Genomic DNA, 18,500 nt, shown 5'->3' on the forward strand with positions numbered 1-18,500 from the left:
CCTAATTCCATGATGTCTCCCTTTGGTCAGGCATAGAACCCACTTGCTGACATCTTTGGGCTACCAAGAAAAGAAAACACAAACTCATTTCTGCAGCCCTCAATTTTCGTTTCTTCCTAGCCGCTCCCAGCCAAAATTCTTATCTGCCTCTAACCAGAGCTACTGACCTGAGTCAGTAGTATAAGGAATGGCGTTTAGCTCTGCTTCCTTATATGGCAGGGAGGGACAGTGTGCTTGTCTGTCTAGCTGAACTGCAGTATGGCTCAATGACAAGTTCTAATGATTGGTTATGGAAACCTTCTGCTCTGGCTTCCATCACTTTCTGGGGGGAAGACAGAACAGACAGCCGTAGGGTTGGAGTCAGGGAGGGGCGTTGACTCCTGCTCTGCCATCTGCCATTTTTGTCACTTTGGGCTAGCTATTTGGTTTACTTTGCTGTTCTTGGATGGTAGTCCTCTGCTGAGAAAGTGCTGCACACAGTGGGCATCCCAGTAGGGTAGCTGGCTGAAATAGTTCATCTCTGCAACCATCCTGGACCTGAAGGGTTCAAGATAACCAGCAGTTCAGTAATAGTCCTCTCTCTAGCTTGTTCTCAACTTCAGGAGTTTTTTTCCCAGTATCTCATCTCTCTCTCACCCATCCTAGCCCCTTCATTTTCCTCCTCTCTCTCCTTGCCTTCCTCCGTCCTCTTCCTCCTTTTTTTCCATTTCCCATTAGAAGTCTAAAACATTGAAAAATCTGTCTATCTGTCTATCTATCTATCTATCTATCTATCTATCTATCTATCTATATCTATCTATCACCTATCTACCATCTATTATTTTTCATCTGTCTATTTATTGTCTATTACCTATCTATCATCTATTTCTATCTATCTATCTATCTATCTATCTATCTATCTATCTATCATCTATACCTATCAATCATCTATCTATCACCTATGTATCGTATGTATGTATGTATGTATGTATGTATGTATGTATGTATCTATCATCTATCTATCTATCTATCTATCTATCTATCTATCTACTATCTAAACCCTAGCTCTAGGGAAAATAAAATTCTTTAGACATACTACATGAAGAATTCTTAGACTGTAAAAGGCAGCTCCAGGCTCATTAACAAGGGTGAACGTAGCCGTGCAGGTGACAGCGACAGTGGAGGCTGCCTTCTGCAGAGCAGGGAGACCTATGCTTCCGAGACAGCCCTGGTTAGAACGTGCTCTTGACAACCTGAATCAGGGTGACCTAGAACTTGTATCTGTTGGTCTTTGTCTGCCTTCCTGGGAAGCCCAAACATTAAAGAAGTCAACTCTGCTTCTTCTGTCTATATGATGGCCAAGGAGGAAGCAATATAGGAAAGTGTGTGGCAAAGGGTGGGGAGTGTAAAGGGAGTCACGTGCCTCTAGAGAGCCTTTCTACGCAGTCACAGTAGATAACTTGTAACGTGTAGTTTAGTATTAATCATGTTCAAGGCAGTTTAGAGTTATCACTTCTAACCATTAGAATGAAGGGATGATTATCCTGATTTATAATCAAGTGACGCAATAGGCTGGAAGTGGTAAGTTTGGAATTTAAACTCTAGTCTGGCTGACTCCAAAGTCCGTTCTCAAACAGTCACACCTCAAGAGTCACCTGCAGAACTTGAGTCCCTATCTCCTGGATTTATTTGAGCTAGACAATAGAGTATGGCTATTAAACCTCTGGTCTATGGAGACAGATTATCCAGGTTGGAATCCTGTTTCTTCCACATAGTGGTGACCTTAGATGTCACTTCATCCAGTTGGCACTGGGTCTCTTCCTTTGTAGAATTATTTGGTGAGACTACTCTTTATTTTTACCTAACAAATACACTAGTTTTTACCCAACAAATAATCTCTACAGACTGGTTGGCACGTGCCATACACTATTCGAAGCACTGAACAACTGGTTTTCTCTTGTGCAAAGGCTAATTTTAACACTCCACGCCCTAGGGTCAATGGTGTGCCAGAAAATGTTTAATTATAATCTCTGTGGTGTGTGTGTGTGTGTGTGTGTTTTAGTATGTACCAGTTTCTTTGCTGTGTAACTCATTGTGATAAATTTCATGGCATCACTGAACAGGGAACTGGGAAGAGAAGCTTCATAGCATTATATCATATGCATTTTCATCATATAGACTGGGTAGATATAACTGATCTCCAGAGGACAGATAAAGCCAAATATAGTAGACTAATCAGGAAGGGGTAAGTTTTGAGTGTTTGCTACTTATCTTTCAATATTACGTACAGAATGATGAGCTTATGTGGTCAATTTTAGAACACTGGTCATGCATGTTTCACAGCTAGATGCCAAAATTCTTGAAAGTTTAACTTTCAGATTTGGGGAGGCACTCTGAATTTAAGGTACATAAAAAGAGCAGACAGTGACAGAGAGAGGGGATGGTGGTGTAAAACTGTGGGAGTTAGTTCCCTTTTAGCTTCTCTTCCACAGTTCTGCCTCTGTGCACACCCTGAAAGCACCTCCTCTTGTAAAGCAAATGGCATTTGTGCAAAAATAGAACCAATCTTGGCCTTCTCTTCATTTTCTCAATTACGGATTTATTTCTTTGTATGGAAATGGGGCACTTGCCACGGCACACGTGTAGCGTGCAGAGGACAACCTTCAGAAGTTGGCTTGCTCCAACAGGTAAGTTACAGGAATTGAACTCAGGTTGTCAGACTTGGAGGCAGGCGCCTTTACCTTCTGTACCATCTCATGGGCTCAGTCCTGACCCTCTTATTGGACCAGGCCAATCACATGAGACATTAAGCTGTAAAATCTCTAGTGGATGTTGAATGTGTATTCTGTGTTCTGAATATGGTACATTCTTCTGAGCAATACCATAGTCCAAGCTGCTGAGTACCAGAAACCCTTTGTGGTGAACTTTCTGCCCTGCAAAAGCAAACTTGTCCCTTGTGGCCTAACTGCTTCTGCAAGGGCCTCCAAAGAGAGCATCTAAACCAGGAGGTGTGCCGGTCCCAGATTTAGGGGGTCTGGGGACATAGGTACAGGAGAAGTTGCATTCGGGATTTGTTATCCTTACTACAAAAAGGAAAGGAAGAAAAACATGGAGAGAGGTGGGAGGGAAGGGAGAGATAGATAGATAGATGGATGGATAGATAGATAGATAGATAGATAGATAGATAGATAGATAGAGAAGGTGTAAGGGAACTATCTGAAGTAATTGATCTTTAAAGTTGCTCGAAGACATAAATACCTATAAAGAAAAAATTTCTCGGAATCACCTCCCCCATAGCCTAAATTCCACATAGTAACAGTGACTGGAATAAGATGTGGAAACACCATGAGAAATTTTATTCTTGCCATATTTCCAGTGCTTCACAAAGACAAGCGCTGGAAATCTCATCAGCAAGCTGGACCTTATGGGACTGATAGTCTTGTGCTTAGACAAAAAAGGATAGAGAAAGACAGAGGAGTTCAGAGAAATACTTTAGCACTTTCAAAGAGGCTTGGCGAAACAGATTATTTGGGATCCACAGCTGTAACTTTTAGGGGGGAACCATCTAAACAAAAATAAGTTTCTGAGGAATAATGACCTCCATCATGTGCCATAAATTACTGTAAACACCAGTGACCAGAATTATTTCTGAGGCAGGATGTTTCATCAGAGCCTGGAAGGAGCTTTTACAAACTGCAGATGCCTGGAGCCCACTCCAGCGAGACCTACTGAATTGGAACCTGCAGGGTTGAGTCCCAGAGACGTATTTTTCAAGAGGTTCTGACGTTGATTCTGGTCGTGATGCTGCCTCAGGACCACGGATACAGGCAGGCTGAGTCTGTGCATTGCTAAAGGGGAGCATCCTCTTTTATCCAGAACTGCCCGGAACTTCAAAGCTGTGCGCTCCAGAATTATTTCTGCCACTAACAAAGGACATGGCCTTGATCAACTCACTTGGATTGTTCCTCCATTCAACAAATATTTATTGGGATTATGCTGTATATGTCAGGCAACTAAACATCTACTAATAAAGTGCTGTTGCCTGCTCTTTGCATCTTGTCAGCTAACAGAACAACTAAACATTACTCAAAGGCACTACCAGTACATATACAATTTTTCTTGGTGTGTATTGCTAGACTTTGGTCTCTCATCTAGAAAATGAAAAGTAGATTAATGATATTTATTTGTTTATCTTTCTGTGCTAGGGATCAAACTCAAGGCCTTCTGCATTCTAGGCAAGTGACCTACCACAGAACTACATCCACAAGCCTAGTTCCTTTATGTTTTAAAAAAATCTTTTTCTTCTTAAGACCTCCCAAACTTCTTTATGATTTTTCCTATGCACAGTAGTAGTACATATCACAGGTCCAGTGTTTGGGAAAATACAAAAAACAGAAGTGACTATGAATTCAATTACTCCTTAATAATTTAGCATCTCATCATCATAATGTAGCTCTATAATTAGAAAAATGTGCTGAGGAGAGATACATTATTTACTCAGTTTGCCAACATTACTTCTCATGTATATAGATGTGTTTAGCTTTTTGCAACAACTTGTGGACTTCCAAGGATCAGGCCCAGGGCTGGGAACCTACAGATTGTATTGATAAAGTGCCAAGCGTGGCTCTTCACCAGCCAAGCCTCTTTCTGTGATCTCTATCAGCGGGAGTATTTTTCACCTCTGGGAACTTGGACACGGCATAGGAAACCTTCTTAACAATTGGGTAGCCCAAGTATGCACTCCCTGGGCTAAATAATATCCCAAAGTACCGGCAGCTTAAAAATTCCATGAACTTATACTCTCTTGAGGCAGGTGTTTTCTCCTACCCCTCTACAAAGGCACTCCGAATACCAGAACGCGTACATGTATGCACATCCATTTCCTTGTGCATAACGACCTTCAGATTTCCTAGCTGGTCCTTGTTTGTTTGGTTCGCCTGATCTAGCCTTTGATGCTCATTCCTGACTGTATACTTGTTGATGCTTATCTGAAGAGGGGCCCAGAAGAGAGCATGGTGCTGCCAATGTGGTCACAACTGGGAGAATGTAGAGCATCTGTTCCCCTGCCTGATAGACATCATAAGAGTGTTTAGTGAATGAGAGACAGAGGGTAAGCATCACCTAGACCACTGATTAAGAATACACTAGCTTAATGCATTCCGTTTACTGAAGAACTGTGACTTACAGTGAGATAAGTGAGGTTTTGTGTTGTATGTAAGTAGTATGTGTGCAGGGGTGTGTGTGTGTGTGTGTGTGTGTGTGTGTGTGTGTGTGTGTGTGTGTGTTGTGGGTGGGGTGGTGCACACCCCTGCAAAGAACAAAGGGGCATATCAAGTATTCTTCTCTCATATTCTCTGCTTTATTCCTTTGAGACAAGGTGTCTCACTGGATCTTTAGCTAGAATGACAGTCCTCAAGCCCCAGAGATTCCGTCTCTGCCTTCTGCAGTGCTGGGACACAGGTAGCTGGCCATACTCAGAATTTAAATCAAGCCCTCAGGCTTGTACAGCAAACACTCATATCCACGGAACCATCTCGCAAACCCCCAAGTTTTCTTTATTAAAATTGTTCAGTTGTTAATTTGCTGGCTTTGAAAGATTGTCTTCATTTAAGGGAGGAGCCATATTATACAAGAGCTTTTTGCCAATAACAAGTCTCAATGGCCTTTTTCTCTAGAATTTTTCTAAAAAGGATGATGTTTTGTTTTTCAGTTATTAGTGGTGTCAACTTCAAGTCAGCCTCTCTTAAGATTGGCTCACCATGCCATGTGAAGATGGTCGGTGAGAACTCTACGATGCTGGCACTGGGTGTTTGCCTATCCACAAACTCATTCACATGAAAAATTCAAGTGGCAGCCATTGAGAGCTGTTGATTAGTCCAGCTGTTTACCTCCTCACCCAACTTTCTTTTCAACTGAAATTAGCCCTCCTGAGCTTTTCTTTACCCAAGGATGATCCCTGACAGGGGGAGGGTGGCTGCCAGACCGAGATACTCCAGAGCCTCTGACCATCTGCTCTGCTAAGGGACCTGAACCAATCCAATGTCCGCTCTCAGGATCTGACCTGAAGCACACAAGGAATTCTCCAGGTGCTAGAACAGCTGCCTCGAATAGCTGAGTTTACAATGACGGGAACACAGTGTTGAGAGCCACAGTTTCCTGCTGGTTTCCTTGACCTATTTGGATCTTAACCCCCTCCCTGTTGCCCTGTTTGACTTCTGAATCCCCCACCCCTTTATTATTCTATCTGTATTTTATAACCCCACCCCTTTGCTTGAGCTACTGAAGCTTAGTAACAGAAGGACCCACTGGTCCTAGATTCTGAGTCCAATTGTCTCTGTACTTCACCGTATCTCTGGGCCCTGCCTTGCTGAGAGAGATCCTGGTTTGGAAGTTTGCTTGACCTCTGGCTTTTACTATTTCTTCTCTACTCTCCCAGCTGTAAGTCATGACATCGCTTATTTTGAAATCTCTATCCATCCTGGCCGAGGCTGGCACACTCTCCATTCCAGCTCGGAAGCAACTGGCCCTCATCCCTGTTGCTACTTAACCTTGGCCCTGCTAGTCTTTGCCCATAGGTGAGGACTATATAGCTCCCCAGCAAAATGTCTCAGGGGACAGGAGAGGGAATGTCCCGTGTGGGCTTAAAAGGAACCAATTATGTACTCCTACTTAATATGTTCCTCTCCAAGTAAAATGATTTCCTGGTGATCAAGTGCTTTCATCCGCATAGTCACAACACAATGCCAGAAGGCTCAGGAAACAAGAAGAAAACAGTCACCAAGCTGTCATCATTGGTGTGTGTGTGTGTGTGTGTGTGTGTGTGTGTGTGTGTGTGTGATATGTATATAACACTCATGAAGATGAGCACTTACAAAGAACACCCAATTTGCTTAAAATATTTTTTAAAGTCCAACCATTTCTCACTGCTCCATAGTGAGCCTTTTATTAATTTCTCGGTGCTCTCTTGAGATACTTTTGCAAGTAGCTATTTCTGAATTTCTCTAACAAACTTCCTATTGAAAGGCACTTCTTCCCTTTTCTTTGGAATGGAGGCTGTATGAGGCACACTTCTTCTACATATCTGTATATTCACCCCCATTCCCCCCCCACACACACCAGATCTTAAAAACAAAAAAGACACCCCTGAGCTGGGTGTGGAGGCCCACATCTCCACCCCCAGTGCTCATTTGGAAAGCTGAGGCAGGAGGTTAGTGAGTTCCTAAGGAGACTAGATTAGCTAGCAAGAGACACTATCTGAAGTCATCTAGACTGTTTCTCTCTTGGCTAGAAGACAACTGGCTGTGCCCTATGCAAGGCTATCTGGGTTTGACACTCGCTGTCATCTGGGTCCCAGCCCACAGCTAAGCTCCCGTTGGCTTCCAAGTCTGGAAACGCAGGAACACTCATGTCTGGCTAGGCGGCCGGGGAGCTGGTCAGTTGGACATCTAAGGGGTAAGGGTGAGAGGGTAGCGCTGGGCTTTAGTTAAAGTTGGAGATATTGGACGGTGAAGTCAACGTAGGTAAGAGACAGCTCCTAGAGAAATCTGCTCTCAATAAGGCCGGAACCCCAGCCAGGTGCTGCTGGTTACCTCATCCTGCCTACAAGGCCCAGGCATGACAAGCTGGGATTAATCCCATCCTTTTTGGCCGGAGGCAGGGAAGCCACCTCATTTACTAAGGCCTGTCTGTTGTCAGCACTTTGTCATTGGTCTGTTGGCCTGGCGCTGTGCATTTCCTGGTTCCGGGATATTGCTATGTGCCACAGGGGGCCTTCTCTTACCCTCTCTCAGCTCCTGGTCTCTGATCCTCAAAGCCAACTTTCAGATAACATTGGGGTAGACCAGTTTCTTAAGGCTCTAGGATCAGGGTTCTACAAAGTACCACCCAAGATTCTCAAATAGGAGGAAGGAGGAGAGATCTTCAGGGAAACAAGATAAGAAATGGTGGCTACCACCCAGAGCTAGCTAGCAGAATACCCTGAAGATTCAAATTTAGCCTCTATGGGCCTCCAGGGAAAGGAGACAAAATCTCTCATCTCATTTGGACATCTTAACGCCTACAGGATGGAAGAACGGCATGCTGACAGCAGTGCCAGGGGAGGCCAAAGAGTCGAGTTCCTTCCTTAAAGGTCAGGGTTATTGAAACAAAGGAACCAAAACCAGAAGCAAGGCCTCATCTTGGAGCTCTTGAGTTAAGAATAAGCTAAGAGTATCTCTTTAAATGCGCCAGCTCCTCAGAGCCCATGAGTGTCTAGATGGGCTGAACAGATGAAGAGCTTTCCGTTAAGAAGGGAATGGTGCTATTTTGGGGCGTCCTGAGATTTACCCAGAGAACGCCTTCTTAAGGTTTGGAAACCCTTCTGGCAGCATCTCCCTAGCCTCCTCCCCAGTTCTACCATGCTATTTGCATTTCACTTCGTCAGCGGTTTCCCCACCCCCACCTCCCTCAGCCCACCACATTTCCAAGCCACATGACAGACACCCAGGCCATGGGGAGCTGGTGGAAACCCTTCTCATGTCCATCTCTAAGCCATGTCTTGTCTCATTGGAGAATGACTAACCAGGAGTCATGCTACCGTGAATGACAAATGGACAACTGTACGCACTTTTAAGAAAAGGCCTATAGAACAGAGACTACCCAAGCTAGATTCTGGAACTTTCTATGACACACCTCCAAACCAACCTATTCTACCTGCAGAGAACAGGAAAGGACTGGGACCAGTCCCAGGAACCAGTGAAAACTGGGAATACCCCCACTGTCAGGAAATACATTCTCGGGTCTCCTTTAAACCCTTCAGTCTGAGATGGGATCCTTTATCTTCTCTCTTTGTTGCAAAAATAAAATGCTTAGGGCAATCTTTTGATTTGAATGTTTTAAAATACACATTCTATTGACTTTCAAATATGGAAACAAGCCCAAACTTAACCTGTGAACCAGTCGAGTACACTCTTCATGTGTTCTAACGTCTAGTCTGCATTTTCTCTTTTTACCCAGAACTTTGCCTTTATGTTTTTCATTAAATGATTTTAATAGAATAAAAGTTTCCAGCCCGTGGCTTCATTGAGCTTTATTTACCTCCCTATTTGGGGAAATGTATCCCAGCTCATTCTCCACAGGAAGGAAATGGCACCAAGAATTGCCTAAAGTTCACAGTGAACTAAACTCCCTCACTCTGTGTGTAGCGAACACATACGGTGTTATTTTAGAAAATGTGTTTTTGTAGTGATTGGGTGTGGGGAGCACATGAGGAGGATGGGAGAAACTACACTTTGGGGGACTCCAGGGGATGCTGGTTTCAAAATGGAATTTATCCTCACATCCAAGATTATAGATTTTCTTCCGAACTGCATTCCCTACATGGTGTAGAGAACACTTAAGCAATAGCTCTTCATGTTTTGATTGACACTAAAAACCCTGTGAAAAGTTTGGAACTTGATGTCTCCCAGGGAAGGACAATAGTCAAATAGAGAGTTGGCCTGCACCCTTTCTCACTCTTACCCAGAGCTGTTCCAGGGAAGGAAATTCACAGGGCACTCTGTTCTCATGCATCACTTCTCAAGAAATTAGCCCAATACTTATAAACACAGGACTGCTTAGTCCAAACCATCAAAGTCTACGGCATAGCATAAAATGGAAGCAGTCATCTGGAGCTCCTCGTCCTTAATATATGATATTATTTTTTAAATGATCAGACTCATTCTTCCTTTTGCAGGGCCCCTTGTCTTCAGTGAGTTCTAGCCATGCGTGTCTGGTTTTTGCCTGACGCTAAGGGGCTGCACTGTTTCCGTTTACAACTCCATATACACAGTCTTAGTACCAGGAGGGATCTGCGAATGCCAAGCACTTTGTTCTCTGCTTTTTTGACCATGTATTGCCACGGCACTGAAACTCCCCCGCCCTTTACAACCAGCTCTTTCTAAAAGGAATTGCCGACTAATACCAACTTGCACTACTGTTTGAGATGCCCAAATACGTCTGTCTGGAAATAAAAGCCCCTCTTCTTCCTTTCTGGAACGTTCTCCTCATGGACATCTTTTCTGAGCCTCTGGGCATACCTTCCTACAGAAATGAAGATTTCTCAAGAAATATTTTGGTAGGACGTTGACCATGATTTCTACATACACACCCACACATGCATGCATTCTCTTGCTGCTCAGTTTTATAGAAGACAGACTCAGTAAGCATCTTCTGCCTCAGCAAGTCGCAGCTGAGGGCCACTAGCTCCGTCGGTGTTAGTGTAGAACCCTGATCTTATTTCTTTTTTTTTTATCTCTGAAAGCCCAGTTCTAAAATCCTGGTAGCAAAGTAACAGAAATGTATTTAGCTAAGAAAAAAAAATCACTCTTTGTCTTAACAATATCAAAAATTGTTGCTGTTATTTTTTTAAGCGAAACCTGAAACCTATTTAAATGTCTGCTGGTAGAAGATGGAGAAGAAACTGCCTGAGGGGCGGACCAGCAGAGCTCCCTCACGGGCACTAGCCTGAGGATACCAGGTATACAGTCAAGGTCCCTCTTGAAAACAAAATCGCATCCTAGGCAAAGGCACGCATGCTCCCTGAACATGTCACTATAAGATCTTTCCTCTTGTCCCATTTCTAGAAACAAAACTTGAAGTTTCATCACATTGACCTTCTGGGAACATCCGCAGGTCAGGGAAGTCCAGGCTGGCTTTGGGAATTTACACGGTCTGTTGCCTGCCTGGAAAGGGTTTGCATATCCAGCACCCTTTCCCTGGAATGTTGCCTGAAACCTGCGGAGCGGCTCCGGCTTCCCTGAAGGCGGAAGAAGAAAGACCCTGTGTCCTACCTCTCAGGCAGCAGCTTCTTCCCAAGGAGGAGGACGTCGAGCCCGCCGCCGTCAGAAAGGAAGCAGAGGTCCCTTTAAGCAACACAGCAAGAGAGCAAGCAGCCAGGCAGGCAGACCGCCTAATGCACACTGCTCTATTCAATAAAACTGCAGACCGCCCTTCCTTGGCCCCTCCCAGAAGTCCATGCTAAGTGAACACATACCCCTATGTTTACAGTCAGCAGGCGGTGGTATGCATTGTGCTGTAGTTTTTCTAATAGGCAGCCAATGACGACACCCCGGCCAAGGTGATGCTGTCTGCCCGTGCAGATGCCTGTCATTCCCTAGGCATGCTCAGGACATCACTCATCAGAAAAACCAAGTCCTAAAAAGCTTGAAACTGTGAGCAGGCTGCCAAAACCAGCCCGCTCCATGCCCTTTTTTGGTGATCCTAAGCAGGGCCTCCTGGAAGTGAATCCATTGTCAGGAACAATCATAAGAAACCTTAATCTTGGAGAAGGAGGATGTCTCGTAGAACACAAATAGAGCTTTAAAAAGAAAGTACAGTTCATGAAACACGAAGTGGACAGTCAGTCGTACTTATGGGGGTGAGGTTGGGGGTGGAGTTGGGGAGACGTTTGTAGTTGAGGAAGCCTTAATAGCGTATTTCTTTTCAAAGTAGTTGCATTACAAAATGAATTTGAATCATTCTGCAAGTTAAAAACCTGAAGTGGATAAGACTCAGGTCTGCTGTCCAGGCTAAGTTCTAGCCAAGAATATGTCTGTGTTAAGAAAACAACTGACAGAAAATATAGATAAAATGTATCAGTTGTTTTAGTAGATAATGTTGGCCAGAATAAAGGGAGGGTGAGCAGTTTGGCCAGATGGGATCCTAAGGTTTACATAGCTCTGCTGGTTTTCCCCATCGACACCCACCTTCCTCTGGTTCCTCAGTCTTAACAATGGGGAGACTGTACTAGAAATGAAGGTGCATGGGGAGACCAACACCTGCTTTGGGGCAGCCAGAGCCGGGCGCATATGCGCTCACAGGTGATACAGATGTTCTGGTGAGTTCTAGAAAGCCTGTGCTAAGGGAGAGTCAGCATTCAGAGCTGCTGAGCTACAACGCAGGTCACTGGCCCACACATGCATCCAATTGTGGTCTTGTATTTTTTGGAATCCAGTCAGTACTTACTTTTTAAAAAAATTGGAATACTTACTGTTTGTCAGGCCTGGGGCTAAGCACAAAATCCATGTTTCATTATGAGTATGTGTTTAGACCCTGTCTCATCATTGACCAAGAAGCTTTAAATATTTTCCCTGGCTAATTACAAATCCAGAAGCTTAATCAACACACACAGTCTTACCGAAAAGCCCTTCTTTATCCACGAAGCTCTGACATAAAAGGTATCTCTATTTAGGAAACAGCTCCTGCCCTTTCTGCTTCCTTGGGAACACTTGGGAAGTAGCTGGGCCACACCAGTAAGTTTCTTCTTCAGCCCTGAGTTGTTAACCAGTCGCCCAGAAATATCTACATGGATTCCCTGTGCTATAGGAAGGCCACATACCTCCTCTGCTCTTCCTGCCTTCTTCTACTATACAGCCCCAAAAAGCTACAGCAGAGGCTGCTGGGCCCAGGGAGATGTGGGCCTCAGGCATTCTCAGTCATAACTCAGAATGTACTTCCCCAGACACAAAATAAATAACTGTTTGGTGGGAATCATGCTGTCGGTATTGCATTTCAAGTTCATAGTAGATCAACCAGGCATCACCGAACACAACTGTTTACAAAATTGTTCTTTTGGGAAAATCTTTTCAGATCCCAGATAAATGATTTGAAAATAAACTTACTTTTTTTTTTTTTTTTTTTTTTTTTAACATAGCCAGTTTTGCAGCTAGGGAAGTTCTGTATCTGGTATCTGGCACAACAGGTTGAAAAGACAGAATAATACTTCTTAGTCTGGCAAGAGGCTGAACTTGAAGACAATAGCAGACAGACATCAGGTTCTTCAGACATCTCAGTCACATCAATATGTCCCCTGCCCAGAGATTTTCCTGGATGCATGCTAAAAGCCCGGATCATAGAGGGCTGTGTGAAAGGGCTATTTTCCATCACTGGTGCAGGTGACAACCCAAGTAGCATGTTCCCCACTGATGCCAGGAATGCACCTTGGGTGATGAGCAGCAGGGCAAAATTCTGTAGTTTATGAGGTTTTTTCATTTTTAATTAATTCTTTTATTTAGTACTAGCTTTCCAGAGGAAAGAGAAGTTGTGCTACAAAAGGGAAAAATATTATCAACAGGAAACATGGAAGGGATGTGCATTTTATATGGTTTGTAGAAGATAAGTAGCTGAATATTTTGGGTTATGCCTTTTGGGGGAAAGAAGTATGCTTCCTTAGATAAGTCCTAGATATTTCATCTATGGAGTATAGCACATGGAGAGCCATAATGTTCAATCTGTATATCTGAAGGAGAGCTCCTGTGGAAGAACTATAGATTGGAAGAATAATTCAACACATGTCATGTAAATATATGTAACAGAAAACAAATCTTTCTTTGTCTCTAAAAAAAAGCAGAAGTGTTTAAAAGGAATGAAAAAAAATCATGCTTGCATATTGCCCAATCTCTGCTGTGGGAATCTCACTTTCATAATATTTATTTTTTCCAAAGGTCATTTGTAAACAGCACTAAAAATACTTTAAATATATATATATGATTTATGTAGGAAATTTCTGTGGAATATATTTCCACCAGGATCATCCCAGATAAAGAACAGCTTGTCTATCACAGGACCTGGTCAACCATAATGGATATAAAGAGGCCTTTAGAAACATTTCCATGACTCTTTACATGTTTTTTCTTCTTCAGTTCCTAGAACTTATTGTCATATTGATCAGTAGCTAGCAACTATATTTTGTTCATTGTTTGAAAAGTAAAAACAGACATGTTTTTTCATTCAAAACAGGAATCTACTTCCTTTACTTCATGAAAAATAGACATAATTCCAACTTTTGAGAAATCTACTTTATTGAACAGACAAGATTTTTTTTTTTAGCGCTAAATACCCCTTCCCACATTCATTTAGTCAAATGAAATCTTTCCAGATGCCCAAGCTTATAAACTCATAAAATTAGAATCTTGGTGTCAAAATTAGATTACAAATTATACACACAAAGTACACATACTGAGTACAAAAAGACTGAGTGAGTGAGAGTTTAGACTATCTGCCCTTATGAAATTAAAGTTTAAAAATTAGCAAATTTTATCCAACAGTATAAAAAAGAATCAATGTAGAGATGGTCCAAAATCTGAAAATCTTTTGATATAATATACATTAGCAGTTTAAATGTTTAAAAAAGAAAAAAAATCATCGTATAAGATAAAGGATAGTATTTGGTAAAATTATTAATTATTTGTAGAGAAATTCCTAGAAAACTTAAAAGATCTTTATAAACATGTTGAGAGACTTAGCAGTGATCTATAAAGCATACCATGTTTCCTGAGGACATGTTAAAAGTGACTCCATTACAACCACTAAAAAGACAAGAATCACTACTGCCCCTTTTATGAAAGAAAGATGAGCTACTGGGGTAGGAAAGGAAAGGAAATGTCTCTATTTGCTATGATAATATTATTTGTTTAGAAAATGGAAGAGACTTGCTCTAGTTTGTGTTCTGTTTGCCTTGATAAAACATTGAACAAGACCAACTTGGGGAGCAGAAGGTTTATTTACTTTAGCGTTCACAGGCCACCATACAAGGAAGGCAGGCAGGACAGGGCAGGAGCTTGGAAACAGGAAATGAAGTGGAGACCATAGAGGAAAACTGCTTATCTGCTTGCTCAGCTGCCTTGCTTACACAGCCCAGGTTCACCTGCCTAGGGATGGCACCACCCAGAGTGGAGTGGCCCCAACCTCCATCAATCAGCAACCAAGAAAATGTCCACAACGTGCCTTCAGGTCAGTCTGATGGAGGCAGTTCTTCTATTGAGAGTGCCTCTTCCCAGGTATATCAAATTGACAGCCAAGATTAGCCACCACAAGATCTTCAAACTTATTGAAGCTGAGAAAAAGACCTTAGCAAAATTCAATGCACAAGAATCTAGAGCACCTGTAACCAGCCATCTCTAATTTTTAAAATGGGAACTTATGCTGTTTGTAATTACAACAAAAAGAATATATTATCCTGAATTAATGTAGTTAAATGCATAAAAAGTTCCCATACCTAATTTAAGGCCATCAAACACCCAAATAAAGCTGAGCACTTCAGTTCCAGCACTTGGGAGGCAGAGGCAGGTAATCTTTGTGAATTCAAGACCATGCTGGTCTACATAGTGAGTCCCAGGCCAGCTAAGGGTACATAGTAAGACCTTGTCTCGAAAACAACGCAGAAACCAATAAACACATAAAAAACAACAAATAACAATACATACCATTTTCACAAATGACAACCCTCAAAGTTGTAATGATAGAAAAGTAGTCTACACATTAACTTTGCCAACTAAATTCCCAGAGGATACAGTTTGTAAAACATAACAAAATAATAGCGAACCTGAAAAGCAGAGCTCTCAGAATAGGTAATGTAATAGCCATAGAGCAGTTTGGGTTTAAGCAAGTGCTACCTGCATAAAAATAAATGAAAAAATTAACATAATAAAGTAGGAAACCTAGAAGCAAACCCAAAGACATACACAAAAATAGTAATAGAAGCATTGAAATTAGATGCAAAATGACTGCTCAGTGAATGGTAAGGTCGCAATTACGGAGAAACAATAAATTTGGTTTCAAACTTCTTACCCCAGACTGCAATAAACTGGGTGATGAGAAATTATAGGTGAATATTTTTAATAGGATATGAAACATAAAAACACAAAAATGTGGTGATATATTGTATACCCTAATAATTTTACCTGAGGATCCAAGAACAGAACGAGCTACTAGATTAAACACAGAGGCCAGGCAGTGGTGGCTCACACCTTTAAGCCTAGCACTCGGGAGGCAGAGCTCTGTCTGGATCTCTGTAAGTTCAAAGTCACCCTGGACTACATGAAATTGATTCAGTCTAGGAGAGAAACAGAGACAGACAGTGGTGGCACCCACCTTTAATCCCAGCACTAGGAAGGTTGAGACAGGAAATGACATGGCTGGGCAGAGAAAGGTATATAAGGCGTAAGGAGACAGAAACAAAAGCCTTTTCATCTGAGGAGGCTCATTCAGCTAGAGGCCTGTTGGCTGAGGCGTTTTCAGGCCGAGGAGTTGGTGAGGTAAGAGGTGGTGGCTGTGGTTTGTTCCTTTGCCTCTCTGATCTTTCAGCATTTGCCCCAATACTCTGGCTCTGGGATTTTTTTTTTTTTTTTTATTAAAAGACCGTTTAGAATTCGTGTTACATACATATGAAAATACTGATATACTAGGGGATATGGTTAGACATGGCAAACTGAAGGAGCAACACTTAACTGTTTCTGTTCCTTCTCTCAGCTTGACAAAATGATAGCAAAGAGCTAAAGATCAGAAATAAATCCTACAAGGCAAAGAGCCCTGGAAAGGAACCAGCAGAGGTCCAGATTCCAGCCAAATTTTGGAATATGGAAACTGGACAGATGGTTGGTAATTGACTTAACAGCCGAGAAGCTGAAATCTGGCCCTGTGGATTGGTGGGCTAATGAAAAGATGCCAATTCCAGCTTCAGAACCAGGATTGTGAAGTCCTGGGAATCTCTCAAAGTATGGAGTGGCGCAGAGAAGATGTTTGGTTCCAAATGTCCGTGTAAACCCAAACGGCCTCCTCTCCCCAGGCACAACCAGGTGAATGTCCTCTCAGAAACAGCCAGAAAACAGGAAGTTGGTTTTGTTTATTCTCTGAAGAGAAGTGACAGAGTCCAGGGTAGTAGACAGGGTGAGCAAGCATTCCAGTGAAAACCAACTCCCAGAACCCTTGAAACATCCCCAGACCCCCACCCACCCTCACCGTGCAGGGTTCTCAGCACCCTACCAGCTAGGCTTGTCCTCTGCAGAGGAGAAGAATCCAGAAGATTCCACTCCAGGGAAACTGGCATGTCACGGGGGCGGGGTATACCTAAAAGGACAGACATTTCAGGAACTGACATTTCTGGCTCATGATTGGAGACCTTTAGTGAAATGCATACAGAAACTTCCCATCAATTGCTTAAAACCTCACACTTAAATATGAACATCACGTAAAGAGAAGACTTTGTGCGGAAAACAAAAAGCCATCAGAATGGAAGTTCAGCTGATGGTGGCTCAGCGGGTCAAGGCCCCCAAGTTCTACCCTTTAAACACCCCCACTCACGCAGTCCTGAGAATCACAGTGTTTTAATGGTACATACAGTTCTTCTCTCTTTTTCTTCAGCTCTCACATTCGGTTATAGAGCCTATGTGTGCATCCTGACCCCCCACTGTGTCAGAAGCTAGATCTATAGTAAAATGAGATGACCATGGTTGACAACAATGAACTGACTATTACAAAATAGTCAATAGTCAACACTTCAAACATTCCCAACACAAAAACATGACAAATGTCTGATGTGGTATATGTGCCAGTTACCATTTTGATATCATACATACATTATGTATGTGCGTGTGTGTTGAAATGTTATTCTGAATCCAATAAATATGTACGATTATTATGCGTCCATTAACAATATGAATACGCTTTAAAAATAAAATCAAGAGGTCCTTTTCAGAGAATAAGAACAATCTTTTGTAAATAAAAAAAAACATTATGGCAGAAATTTTTGAAAATTCAATTGAAAAAGTAAAAAATAAAGCTTACAAAAAATAATCCTGTAGAAAAATAGAAGAAAAAAGCAAGATGAGAAAAAAGACTAAAATAAAGAAACAGTCAGATGAAGAGGTGGCTCAGTGGCTAAGATGGTTTTTTGGGTTCAGTTCCCAACACTCACACCAGAGGCTCACAGCTCCCTGTAACCCCAGTCCCAGGGAATCCAACTCCCTCCTCTGGTATCTACAGGCAACAAAACACACATGGTAACATACACACATGCAAGTACACATATCAACATACACATAAAATAAAAACTTAAAAAGATAACTTAAAAATTCAATACCTAGTAGAGACGGGGGGGGGGGGGAGAATGGGGGAAGGAAATAGTGAACATGATTTCCTAAAGCCACTAATACCATCTTAAAGGCCTCACCCTCATGGTTTCATCTAACCCTAGTTATCCCCCAGGGCCCCTGCCTTCAAGTTCCCTTAACAGGAATTGGAGGATTATGTTTCCAACACCGGAACTTTGGGGCACATATTGAGATCACAACTTTCTGAATCCAGAAATGTGTAGCCTTTAGTTTTAGGAAGTCCATGGCTGGAGCTCCAGCAGGAAGCTGGAGGCAGGAACTGAAGCAAAAGCCATGGAGGAGTGCTGTTTACTGGTTTGCTCCCCATGGTTTGCTCAGGCTGCTTTCTTATAGAACCCAGGACCACCTACCCAGAGGTGGCACTGCCCTCAGTGGGCTATGCCTTTCCACATCAAGAGAATGGCCCCACAGATGTAACTAAAGACCATTCTGATGGAAGCAATTTCTCAATAGACATTTCCTTTCCCCAGATGTCCTTACCTTGTGTCAGGTTCACAGAACAACAACATCATCATCATCATCAACAACAAAAGTAACCAACAGAAAGACAGACATTTGTGCAAGAAAGGAACAGTAACCATTGGACAGTGTAGCTCAACAATGAGGAAGGTTTAG

General features: G+C 42.5%; 1 protein-coding gene across 7 annotated transcripts in view; it reads right to left on the bottom strand.

Annotated features, from left to right (window-relative positions):
* The window catches only part of Cald1 (caldesmon 1), a 186,006-nt gene extending 174,896 nt beyond the window's left edge, over positions 1-11,110 (bottom strand). For 3 of the 7 annotated variants that reach the window (XM_028866133.2, XM_028866138.2, XM_028866132.2), the window contains exon 1: positions 10,788-11,108. The gene's annotated coding sequence lies outside the window, so the exon portion shown is untranslated. Of the gene's footprint in view, positions 1-10,787 lie in introns of all 7 variants that reach the window. The other 4 variants (XM_037203662.1, XM_028866136.2, XM_028866137.2 and 1 more) reach the window with 4 other exon arrangements.
* Between the last annotated feature and the right edge of the window lie 7,390 nt (positions 11,111-18,500).

Source organism: Peromyscus leucopus, chromosome 3, assembly GCF_004664715.2.
Source record: "Peromyscus leucopus breed LL Stock chromosome 3, UCI_PerLeu_2.1, whole genome shotgun sequence".
NCBI lineage: Eukaryota > Metazoa > Chordata > Mammalia > Rodentia > Cricetidae > Peromyscus > Peromyscus leucopus.